Raw genomic sequence first — 14011 nt, forward strand, 5'->3', positions numbered from 1 at the left:
AGCACTGCCGGCAGAAGGGCCTCCCATGAGAGCGAATCCTGGAGGGCGTTCGGTCCACCCCCTCCCACGCTGAGCAGACGTTGTCGGAAGAGGTGGGCCTACCTGCATCCTGCCGATTGTTTACCCAGCAGCATGGGTCCACTGCAGTAGTCAGACTCTGACTTTTAAACAACTTTTATTGCCGCCAGCAGCAAAAGCACTGGAGGCGATTTCAATATGAAATACACAAAGTCACCAGCAAACAAAAGAAAACAAACGCTACAAATCGACGCGCTGTGGCGCTGAAAGCACCGCGCACAATACAAAAGAAAAGTCACGTGGTGGTGGTGGTGGCCATCGTGCACGCCACAGTGACGAGCGAGCGCTTCAGAAGGTGAGCACCACGAGGGTGCCGTCCACGCTGGTGCAGAGAGGGGCCTTTCCGCTCCCCAGCGTTCGAAGAAGACGTGCACATCACCAACGTGTGTGTGGTATGCGTGCTCCAGCCGGAGCCGCGCCTTGAGCAGGCCTCTGAAAACTGGAAGCAGCACAGAGCAGCCGTCAGTGTCACCTTCCAGCGGCGGGGGAGGGGGGGGTTGAGAAGTAAAGTTGAGGTGTCGTGGCATCAACGTAATTAGCCCCGCATGACCGCCTAACCTTGACTTGTGAATTATCGATAACGCAGATTTAGCTGTTGGTTTCTACGCCATCACTGTGCTAATGTGGGCGTAGAGAAAATGTATTTAAATAGTTGAATGTGAAAAACGAAGTCCAACCATTTAAAACAAAAAAAATGCTCTCGTTTATTAATTTACTTTCACCTTTGCGTTGTAAATCCCCTTTTATTTTCACGCTTGTTTGTTTGACGTGAACACAGCATTTTCACAAACGCTCGCTGCAAACATCTCAGCACCGGCACGCAAGCCGAAAGGAATTACCGCCTGTGTTTTTTTTCCCGGTAGATTTATGCTTCACAGAAGGTCAACAGGAGTTAGGTTACGCAACGTGAGTCATTGGGAAGAAGGGGTGGTGGGGGGGGGGAGTGTACAGGAGGGTGATGCACTGAGTATTTTGGGTGCCGGGGAAAGCAGGAGTTTAAATCAACGTGCACCGCCTGCGATGACGTATGGTTCAGAAATCGTAGGCATTAAACATAAAATATAGAACACAAACTGAAAGGTGCATCGAGAAGCTTGGAGAGATGCATGCTTGAATCTATATTGGGAGACAGCAAGAGGAACACATTGGATTATTGGACAAAGGCAGGTTGGTGACAGCATTCAAGCTAGACATTGAAAGTAAGTGGGCTTGGGCAGGACATGTTGCTTGGTGGGATGATGACCGATGGTCAAGAATAAACACATTCCTGCGGAGGGAGCTGGTAGGAACGTTGGGTTGCTCGGTCAATGGTCAGGGTCAACGGCGGCGTGGTGTATTCCGGAAATATTCTCGACTGTGAGGGCGGGCACAAGCCGTCGTGAGTAGGTGAAACGTTGAGTTTTCTAAGGGCACCACGGGGTGACCAGCCCCTCCCCACCCAGCCCCACCCAGCCCCACTATCCCCACCCAGCTCCTCTCCTCCCTCCCCACCCAGCCCCTCCTTTCACGACGGACGGACGGACACAATAATCCCCTGTGTGCTCGTGGAACCAGTGGGTTCCTACCAGTATAACGGAATGGTAGCCAAGGAATGAAAAGATTAAATAAGTGTGCGTGTGTGCAGATGGTATGTGGATTATTATATCACAGGGTCATGAGAGTTGATAGTTGCTTGGGGAGGCTTTCATTCAGCATTGGATTGAGCATGGCTTAGGATGATGATGGTGTCTCTTGAGATTGTGGGCACCGTGCAATGTAGCCGAGTAATACCACTTTAATTAAAACGTGTGATATTTCACCGAGGGTTACAACTGGAATCCCTCTATTCCGTTGGTGATGGCTAGGAATGCATGCAATAAAGGTGGAGAGCACAGGTCATTTTCTGCCTGTACTTTGAACCGCAATTCAAGAATGTTGTATTGGATGTAAAACACACGACTCATTTAAGTGAGTGTGTAACGTTTAACTTATGCTGAGTCCACACTTAATAGGTTGACGTGCATCTGGCTCAGGGCCACACAAATCCACAATCATTTCTCAAAAACATGTTCTTCATTTATTTGAATCCCTAGTCGTATTAATTGTCTGATACTCATGACTAATTAATAATAGTGGTTTTTGGGTTAGATCGCGATCTAACCCAAAAACCTCTATTTACGCGATCTAACCCAAAAATCTCTATTATGGATGATATTGGTCGCGAAAGCCTACGTGTTGGCATGGCTAATTATCAGCACTTTAAATGTCTAAGACCCGTATTTTACACATTTTGCATCGTTAGAAGAATGCGATATTAAAAAAAGTTTTTGAAATGACACAAACCCTGAGTAGAATATTATTTTCAACGTTATTTTTCTCATTATTTGTTTCGCATTAACACATATTTGGTCATTGTATGTACATTTCAACACGAGCTACTTTAACTGTGAAAAAAAAATGCATTGAAAACTGCCTTAACTGCCTAAATGAAGCATTCATGTGGCAATTAAAATATTTTTATTTAGCTTGCAAATCTTTCACATAATCATTTGCAGTCATTACACGAATTTTGAGATATTGTTGTCTACAATGCATACTACTATATATATAAAAAAGGGAAATTTGTGAATGTGTGTCTGTTCAAAATGTTTAGCGTACTTCCCGACATGCAACAAACTTGAAATTTGCCATGTGGGTACTTTCCAGACTGTACACCATGCAAAAATTATGAAAATAGACTTTTGTATTTTAGGGGGGGGAGGCGCAATAATGTATATACTTTGCACGGCAAGTGAGCTGTGACGTCACATCTCTGTCATGTCACCCGCATGCGGAAGCGTCACGCAGTGTGCCTGCTAATGTCACGCATCCCCTCCCCCAGCCCTCCAAGAGTAAAGTGCCATACAAATGTGTTGCAGGTCTAAGGCGTTCTTCGCGCAGCATTGCTGCTTTATTATTTCAGTCGTTTACTGCCGTACGCACCCTGAAAGTTGTGTGTGTCTGCAGCAAGCGCGTGTATGTGTACCTATGGACGCGCACGTGTGTGTGTGTGTGTGGGGGGAGCGGTAGTGTAGTGGTTAGCGCGCTGCGCTACGAACCCAGCGACCCGAGTTCGATTCTTGCTCACGGCCACCACCGGTGACGATTATTTGAACCGGTCCTGGACCTCCCCTAGGTCGACTCAGTGTGTGAACATCGCCACTGGGGAGACAAAGGCGGCCGGATTTGGTGAATCCAAGTCCCGGGCGAAGCCGGGTAGTAAAGCTAGTTGATACATATAAAGACACACACACACACACACCCCTCTGTGTAAGCCTAATTGACCACATTGGTAAATAATAAAGCCTTTAAAATATATTTTTAAAAATATCTATATAATGGGTTGAGTTATTTAGCAGAGCAGGGATAGAGGGCAGAGAGATTGAATGATTTGCAGTTGGCAATTGTACTTTACACTGTAGGGACTCACAGTCCTTTAACTGTTTGTTTAATGTTGTGTGACAGGAGAGGAGGAAGGTATAGTTGGAAAAAATTAAATAATAAAAATAAACAATAAAATTCTCACGACGTTTCCATTGCAATACAAGCAATCATCATCTGGTGTGAAACCCACAGCAAGAAAATTTGTTAAATTTGTATTATTTCCCTTCTACGTGACTTTACCGAAATAACCAAGAATATGAATCCCTGCAGTCACGAAAGCTTTAAATCGAAGGTGTAGTTGTTCATCTGCACCAGAGGGCCACACCTGGACAGAGGCAACAAAGGAAAGAAGTGAGTGGAAGAAATGGGGGAGGGGAGGTATTTGCCCAGCAATGGGAGTCTGACAACAACTACGGTGGCAATAATCAAAGGCACTGGGGCACGGGTGAGAAGTTGAACAACTGAGTCCCTTATTAAACATGTTAGCTCCTGGCAAAAGTGTTAATAATAGGGTTTTTCCCCTTTTTTCTGTCAACAAAACTGAAACCGTTTTACAAGGAATCATGTGTGCATTAACCACAATACTTGTGGTCAAAATGCAAACACAAAACACTGATAATATTATCAGAGTGCATTTTGACCACAAATAATGTGGTTAATGCACACATGATTCCTTGTAAAAAGGTTTCAGTTTTGTTGCCATGAAAAAGGGGACAACCCCTATTATTATATTTTGGCACTGGCAAAGGAGGTCTAATGATGTAAAAGTGTTAATGTTGATTTAGTTTTTTTTGCATCCGACAAGCCATAATAATGTACAATCTTTCCGTTTGACTATACTTGGTCATGCTGGCCAATGCCAGGTAGATTACGGGGTGGCCCAGGACTATTTCAAATATTGCTCGCCACTGATGTTAGCCACGGCCGGGAATTGTTGTGTTTATAGCGCAGTGCGCTAGCCAATGCGCCACCACTCCACCCCTCCAATTTGCATGCTACGTAATAAAGAGCAGCCCTGATTTATTGGAAAGTAACTTTCAATCAGCGACTCTATTCGAGGTGAAGAAGCTTAATTGCGTATCCCTACCACAGACATCGGTGCAGTCTCTTGATTTTGACGTCGATCTGTGTGCTGCTGGGTTGGGAATTTAAACACATTTTCTGAAACGTTTCAGTACCTACTAGAGCTTCCTTGCATTGGCATGGTAGTCCATACTGAGCCAGATTTTAAAGGGATCTTAAAATCTGATGGCCTCTGTACCAGGAGCAAATAAAATAAAATCACTCATGCTAAATGTGTTAATCATGCCATTCTCATGGCACGAGACAATCACAACGGTGCTATGATGTTTCACAGAGGAGTAGAGTCTGCAGTAATTTAAGAGTAGGGTGTGATTTCACCATGTGGTTTAAACCAATTTATAAAAATTGGCAAATTGTGGATTGTGCCACTGGTACATACGAACTTCTTTGAAAAACAACACGGGATAATTAACATCCACTGTGTAGCAAACAGCGTGTGGTGTTTATGGTTAATCTAACCGCAGTAGAATCAGGATCTTTATTTATCCTGAAGAAATCCTATGCACTATGAAGCTCTTTTTTCACAGATGTCCAGTAGGGGCTGGGTCAGAAAGTTACAATAACAAACAAGACAAAAACACGATTGGAGTGCAACGTATAGGAAAGGTAAGCACATCGCAGTATTAACCAGGGTGGTCGTCGGGCTCGAACCGCGAACCTATGCAACAAGCCGCAGAAGCGCTACCGATTGGCCAAATCCGCGAGCAGTGGATGTGAGCTTTTATATCACACTAATCCACCCAGTTGTTTGTGTCCCGCTTGATGTCAGAATCGCTTATTATGATGCAATTTTTAGATTTCAAAAGCATAGTATTAAGCAGGACATCCTTTGATGTGGTGTATGCGGTTACACGTCTTCAATTTAGATGGGCTGGGAAAATGATTTGCCCTCTTTGACCCACCCCAGTGCTTGGCTAAATCGGGAATGTGCGTGAAGAAATCGCTTATAATGAGTGTGATGGGCAGACTCGTGTGGCTTCATGCGCTTGGCTCTGTCCCACAGCTCCGCCACCACTCAAAAAAGCCACATGCATTATAAATAAGCGCATTACCAGCATTCCAATAAAATAAAAGGAGTCTGTCATTCAGGCTTATGATGATGGATGCTATTTGTCTGTGACATTCTAGCAACTCATTAGTTATTACCACGTGATTCCCACAACGCTCCTATGACTCCTGTCTCCAGCAGGTTCATCGGAGACTAAATACCATCTGACATTTTCCGATAATGCTCGGGCACAAAGGAAAAGGCACATATCTCCTGCTCGATATGCCCGACCATTTGCCTTCACTTTAAGGTTGTAATTGACAGTTCCTGAGAAAATGTAAATGACAAAATGCAGCGGTATTCATGAAACAAATAGCCCGTTGTATGTACTTCTCATTCAGGACAGCATGGTTGACAAAACGGTGATTTTTTTTTTGCGGAAAGTTACGAGCTAGCTGTAATAATACGCAGGCATTCTCTGCATTTGTAATAAGCAGTTTAATTTTTATGTTCAGAATGTATTTTATGACTCCCGTTTTATGTGCTGCATTTTGTAATCCGCAATATCCAATGGAGAAATACATTTTTTTATACGTACAGTGTGATACATATATTGCTTATTGGTTGTTTATTCCGTCGTAGGATCGGAGTTATGGGTCCAGTTTGGGGAATTCTTTATCAAGCAGTGCATTAACCATAGCTTCTTCTCTGGGTGATAAAACGTTCTTGCAGTAACCAATGACTCGGCTGAAACCACAAAACTTGCCGCGATTTCTACACTAGAATAAATACAGCAAATGTATTTTTGGAGTATGTCATTGAAACGTATTAGTTGTAATTATATGTAATGTAATTAAACAATGAAACAGACTAGGTGGTTCTTGTGTCTAACACAGCATATCAGGGTGTTGTGCCAACACTTCAGGCCTTGGTTTTTATCTCTGGGCAGATTGTGGGAAAATTGGGAAATGTATCTCCTCATGTACCACAGGTTTGTTAGTTTCGGCTGAGTCATTGGTTATTGCACAAACATATTGTCTATAAAATGTGTGGATACGCTATGTTGAATTGTACCCAGTTGCGGCAGTATAAATTAGATGCTAGTTGAGAATGGGCAATGATCCGTCATCCAGCGGGAGGTTACTTTTGCTCTTGTTGGAATTGAGGTGGACTATTACTTCGCCTGTATGAAATGTTGCACTGTAGCTGGTTCGGTATTGTTGTTGCTTTCAGTGGCGGCTCCTGCAAAATCTCTCAGGGGGGGCAAATGTCTGGATGATTGATAAGGATAATGTCCACCCATGCAATGGATAAATTAACAGCTTAAGCATGTAAAGGCAACTTCACTTCTTTAATATTAATGAAAAATAAAGTGACTCTTACAATACATCTTGTTTGTTTCTATACTCACTATTAAAACAAACCACTCAAGTTTATTTTATTAAAGATTCCACTAGGTGGCGATAAATTATATTGTTGGATGAAACGTGCTTACGTATGATGACGTAAGCACGTATGATGACGTAAGCACGTTAGGGCTAGCCCTCCCAGAAGCCATAGAGAATGCATTGCAGCGCCCCCCGGTCGAAAAAAAAACATCTTTGAATGTAAGTCTATGGGGCCACTCGGGGCGATTCTCAGCCGGAGTGAAATCGCCCAAAAAGAGGCGGTACTCCACAGAACGTAGCATGACGCTGATTGGACTATATCCAGAGGCTGCAGTGACGGCTAGCGTGACTCTGTGGTTGAATGACATTGGTGGTGCGTCGCCCAATCGCCCTAATGAAGAAACCACCCCTGGTTGCTTTGGTGCACGGGGGGAGAGACACGAACGAGAAAGCGACTGGTTTTCCGCTGAGCTGCTCTGCGTTGCCCGTAAAGTTGCGGTAAAAAAAAAAACCCATAAAAATATAACTGAGCTCTCACTGTAAAAAAAAGAATAGCATAATTCAGGATTAATTATGCGCGCGTACAAAATGTCATTTGCGCTCATGGGATGGTTTTGAAAGAGAGAAAAAAAACGACATGTGCTAATGACACGAGGTAGCTTTTGGTGGACGTGCAGGTGTGTGTGTGTGTGTTATTAGAAGGACATTGATCGGAGTTGCGTTCGATGTGGTGATGTATTAGCACCGAGTCAGCGAGGATGAGTGCAATAGATCCCTGAACGAGAAAACAATCAATAACCTCTTATGCCCCGCACACTCCAATCTCTCCACAACGGGCGTCACTAAGTAATTGGCATTGTGGAAAAGTTTCGCTTTTAGGTGGCTCACATTTCCTTATGTGAAATATGATGCATGATTGATTGGACTTCTGGGTCCCAAGTTTTAGCACGTAGTTTGGTACACTTGATGCTAGGAGACATGTTTTTTTTTTTGCCAGACCAACACATGCAGTAGCTGATGCACACGCTGGCAAGTCGACGTGTAACCCTGATGTTGGCACTGGCATGCAATTTGTGAATGTGTCTTATGTTTGGATCTGCTCCCACATTTGGTGAGCAGGTGTGTTGGCCAATTAAGGCTCCTGCTCAATTTGTGTGATTGCTCAAGGCTTCTCACGAAGATCGCTATCTGAGCATTTGTTTTACTACGTGAGATACAATTTTGACATTACATTATTCAACATACCACCGCTTGCTATTAGAATTATAATATCAAGTTGTGGTTAATTATTATTATGCTAATTTTTTGTTTATTAATAAAGTGGCAACAAATATTTTTTTTTCATAGAAGAATAAGCTGTCCGTGTGCACTGCAGGTGCATAAGATGAAAGTTAGATCCTGAAGTGTCTATGGCATATAGTATTTCTCCTTCACAGCACTGAAACTCTCCAAACTGCTTTTGATCTTTAAAATACGATTGCTGTAAACTGGTCTTCAGAAGGAACAACAATGAATTTTACATACGCCAATTAAATTTAAATAAATATGATCCAATCTTAGTCAATTATTGCCTTGCTTCAGTCTGCCCGAGGCCAACACTGCAGCATAATTCACTTCTCGCCGGAGTTCTTAGTTGAAGATGCTCCGTCAAGGTCACCGCAAGACATTTGATTTTCCTCCAATCTGTTTTAATAACATTTCCTTCACATCTGCACCGTAGCATGTGCCGAATTCGTCTCAATTTTGATTTGTTGACTCGTGTGATCTTGCACCAGATATTCCCACTCGATCCACATAACCAAGAAATTCAACTTAATTAATTGCAGATACATTTTCTGAACATTATCAATTTGTTTCACATTTGCAATGCGATCACCCAATTAAATTGCAATAATCCAGTGAGTGCATACTATTTAAAATTCGTTGTTATTTTTTTGTTTCTTTCTGCTCAATGCTACTCATCCAACTGTTCACACAACAACCACGTTAATTAAAATGTTTACAGCCTCCAAATCCCGTTGATATTTATTTTTTAAATGCTTGCAAACTTATATTAAATATTGCCGTTTTCGCGCAGCCAAATTAATGAAGTGCATTTTTTTTTCAAACCATCGCACTATTTAATTGTCAATTAAATATTCTGCTTTAACAGAAGTGCCATTCTGTGGATGCCATGTGTATGTGTATATGTTAATTGGATCATTTATTAACAGTGATTTAGCTTAATTGGATACTGGCAACCTAAATGGTCATTGGGAGAAGGGGCTTATAATGATAGGGTAGGAGAAATGCTTCTGAGGTGGATGAGTTTACCAAATGTATTTATTATGCATCACTCATCACACTCAAAAGCCAAACACATGCAGAGCCGCTACGTAGACTGCTTTCTAATTAGACCGGGGAGAAATTACTCCACTGATACGAAAAACACGATATGTATTTTGTTTCCGGATTTTTATTTTTTATAATGCAACTTTCGTAGGTTTTGTTTTTGTTTGCGGTTGTGCTGAGTAGCGCTCTGATGTGTTTTTGGGTTCTTCCCCGCGTGTCGTTAGGTCTGAAGTCCAACGGTTCACTCCGCATACTGGAAGCTTCTTCAGAAACTTTTGGTCCCAAGTACTTTTGTGGATTTTTCCATTTGTTGAAGAAACTCCCAAACACGTGAAGCGAAAACGTCGGCTATCGTGCTGAACAACACGCAATCTAACTGAAAGGCTTCAGTTCGTGCCGTGTTCTAACTGGTCAGGCGCCTGCCGAGGCTCCAACACAACCATGAAACACAGTTCAACATAACGAAGCGTCAATATGTCTCCTGGTCATCAGTGAGGCATATATATCTTATAAAAAAACATAGATTTTACAAACTCATTCCACATGCTTTGTTCAAATCACCCTGGGTGCATTGGATTTGTGGAAGCTAAGCGGGTATTTGACCCCTGGTTAGTACTTGCGTGGGTGACCACGACGACTTTACCAAGCGCAATAGCTGAGGGGGCTACAAGGTGGCCATGAGGAGGCGGGTGTCGAGTGTGACCCCACTCACGAGCGTGGTGGGTGTTCTTCAAGTACTCCAGTTTCTGAAAGTGAGTGACACGGGAATTACAATTTTATTCATTTCCGTCCTGTCAGAAATGTTTACTGACCATCCCGGGATCTTGACAAAAATGTAATTCGCAACCCGTCGGATTCTTATTCCATCCTATCTCAGAGTGTTGCGCACACAGAAGCATTTGAAACAGACACTGGCATAGCAACGGTTATTTAAATGTGAAATAGAACTTTAATTCCGATGAAAATTACACCCAAAAATGAAGGAATTGCATCGCGATTGGCGTACGAGCAAAAATGCAAACCTCATAACTAGGCCAGTTTAGGGGATCTTCTTAACATCGTTGCAATCAGAACTGATTAGAATGAAAATCGAATTGTAAAAAATGCAATTGGAGTTGTGCCCAATCTTATTTTTTTATTGACTTCAATTCATTACATGCACAAGCAGTTCAAACTCTACAAGATATGTACAGTGGCCGTATGTCATATTTAAAATAGTATTTACCAACACTAAATGTTTACAATAAATGTCATAACATTTGTAATTAAATCGTGACAAAGAAAAATATAAAGAGTGATCGTAGAATAGATCTCTGGGTAGGACAATTAAAATAATAGGCAAGTCTCCTAAATCCCCCCTACTTACGTCCACCCAGCGCAATAAATGGCATACACCACAGTTAGACGATTGGGAGGTTGTGTGTAGTGGGGTCAAGTGCGGGTACAAACTCACCAACTTCTTGGTTCTTTCGGTAAAGTCACGTAGAAGGAAAATAATAAAATAATAAAAATAAAACAGAATAAAATAATTCTCACGACGTTTCGGCCACAACGCAAGCAGCCGTCTTCAGGTGGAGAACAGCTCTGTCGAGAAGGCAGAGTCTGAATGGCACGCCCCAGGCTTGGAGCGACTATTTATGCTGGGATGGAGGGGAGAAGAGCGTCTTGACATAAATAGTCGCTCCAAGCCTGGGGCGTGCCATTCAGACTCTGCCTTCTCGACAGAGCTGTTCTCCGCCTGAAGACGGCTGCTTGCGTTGTGGTCGAAACGTCGTGAGAATTATTTTATTATGTTTTATTTTTATTATTTTATTATTTTCCTTCTACATGACTTTACCGAAAGAACCAAGAAGATGAATCCCTGCAGTCACGAAAGCTTTAAATCGAAATTGAATTCACCAACGTCAAAGTCATCTGGCCAGTGCGGGAGAAGTAGGCCATCAACCACCCCGGGGCGGGCACTCTGTATCTCCCTGAAGTGGTGGTTCCCTTCTGCCAGCAATGTCATGAGCAAGCAAACACAGGGTCTGCACTTGTACCTTTGCCTATTTAAACACAACACATTATTGAAAATGTAATGATAGAGGCAGCTGTTATGAATAGCTCAATAATTTAATTGTAAATAAAGCACATATAAACCGCCTATTAAGCAGTGATTGTTTTAATTATTGGATTTATAGATTTAGCTGCAGCTTCATAGCACCTCCTGGGATTCAGTTCAGGTATAACTGCTGTCAATAAACAAATGTATGGATGTGCTTTAATGTCTGTAAAAGTGGTATGGCATGCTTCAGTATAAACTTATCGTTCTATTGGAAGTCATTCAAGTGCTACTGCACTTATAAATCTATTTTACTGAAGAGTAAACGAAATGAATGGAAGAAGTAATGAGTGGATAGAAGGACACTCATTAAACACCCGTTTCACGTGTGTTGCTAATGAAATCAAATACATCATTATTATCAACCTTCATCTATCCACTGCTGCATTCAGGCCTTGCACCCCCCCCTCCACTGTTGCCATCCCTCATGGCCCTGCGATGAGATGATTAATCGTGCTCCTTTGCACGAGTTTATTTCATTGCTCTATCTCTGCGGCCCCCCATCCTCTCGGGCTGTCATTCCATCACCGGTTTTGTCAATTGACCATCATTTCTTCTAACGGTGTGTGGCGAGATGTTAACTACCTCGCCTGGTATGCAGGAGGTCGTGGGTTCTATCCCGACGCTTGTAGGTTTGCAGTTTGCGGTGTCTCTCTCCCAGTGGTCGTGTGGATTTTTCTCAGGGTCCTCTGCTTTTTCCCTTCACATTTAGAAGCACGCGTTTAGACTATTTGATTGCTATAAATGTCCACATGATGATGAGCCACTTCGTAGAGCTATCATTTGTGGCCGGGTCGCTTCTGAAAAAGAGCTATACAGTTCAGTGGGCCTTACCTGGTAAAATTATAAATTGTTTAGTTTACAGTTTAGTACTGCCTGAGCCAAATTTTCTTCACGCTCAATATGATGTCCCTTGCGTTTGTTCTCCGATCCTCTTTCTGCCTATAATGCGATTTCAAGCCAGATACTATCTCTTAATTGCACACTTTTTAGATTTTGTTCCATCCTCTTCATCAGTAGCCATGTTTCTGATCTATACCATGGCAGGTAATGAACATTTATGAAAAACGTTATTTTTGCATACTTTTATTCCATTTAAATTTTTGGCAACGTCGGATCCATATAACATAGCAGGTGCAATATGCACTCGTTGAAAATGGCAGTCGGAAATACATATTGCATCGATATTACATCGTGGAAGAGATTACAACACACATTTATGCACGAATCATTTGTGTTAAGAACAATACTGCAATACGCACAATAACGATTTTGAAGTCACCATGCAGTCGGCAATTTTTTGGGGGGAAAATCTCATTTTCGTCATGTTGCCATTTTTTGCAGTCGTTAGAAGTTGGGCTTGTTGCTAGGTCGAAAAGGTGGTGCATTCACACATGAGTGGGTGACTGCTAGAGGGGGTTTGTTCTGCCTGAAGCCTATCTGTACCGTAATGAAGCAAGTCTAATTGAAGATGAGCAGCGCCGTGTGAATGCAGATATTTCATTATCTGGCAGAGTAGTCTCTTACAGCTTGTCCAGGGCAGCAGAATAATCTCAGATCTGCTTGATGGATTCACCCGAGTTTACGGCTCATTGGTTTCAACAGTCCATCCTGGCACAGGTGCCATGCGACGAGGCCACATCAGAACCTACCGTTGTCTTAGAGAGCAACCCTAAATATAAATGTTAAAGGCCTCGCGAACATTTCCTTCCCAAGATGAGTATTTTGTATGCTGCTGTCACACTAAACTAACTGCACGCACCTCTAGCTAATGAGCCCGTACCTCACATTCTGTACCAGATCAAGTGAAGTTAATAATTGAATTCAATTCCAGGCACGAGCAGACATTTTGTGGGGGGAGAAAATGTAATGTAAAAATTCTGCGAAGTAGCATTTCTGATTTGCTTGATCTCTCTTTATGAACCTATCGTGACTCTTGCTTCATGCAACAAGAACTAACAACTGTCGGCTACTTGAAGCATCAAATGGTAACATGTTTTATTGCTTTGTTTCAATAGTGTAAGTTTGGGCATAAGAGGCTATTCAAATAAATTGTGTTTTTTATCGAAGTGCTTCATTCTTGATTTGCAATTACAAAGACAAACCTATTTGTAGTGAAAATTTTCATATATCAGAACACACAAATGTATATTCATGTATGTGTCCACATGGGAAAAAATAAATCTACATTTTATAACAAAACAACCAGAAGCTACATCCAAAACCTTATCGTAATGCAAGAACTGTATACAGTTTTGCAAATACATTTTGAAAGATGCGTGCATGCGCACACTGGCACGCACACAACATAAAGTATGAAATAAATAGCTGCTGATGTGTAATGAAATATATTATGGTTTTATTTGGTCAGAGATGACCTTTCTAAAATGAATTCAAACACAGGGCTGTGGGCCATCGAAAATTGTTCATTCTTTAGACTCGTGCAACAAAAATAAATCCGATTTTTACTCTTTATTATTTTTATCAACTGTTATTTCAATGCAGCTCCTTGCATTTTTTCAAATTAAATTCTCCCCCAAAGAATATTATTTAAGTACAGTCATAAATTGTTTATTGAACATGTTCTATCCAATAGTTCACATAATATTCTTATCACATATCTTATTGCTCTTAATGTTA

Source organism: Lethenteron reissneri, chromosome 22 (genome assembly GCF_015708825.2).
Source record: "Lethenteron reissneri isolate LAM-NWPU_2019-01 chromosome 22, ASM1570882v1, whole genome shotgun sequence".
NCBI lineage: Eukaryota > Metazoa > Chordata > Hyperoartia > Petromyzontiformes > Petromyzontidae > Lethenteron > Lethenteron reissneri.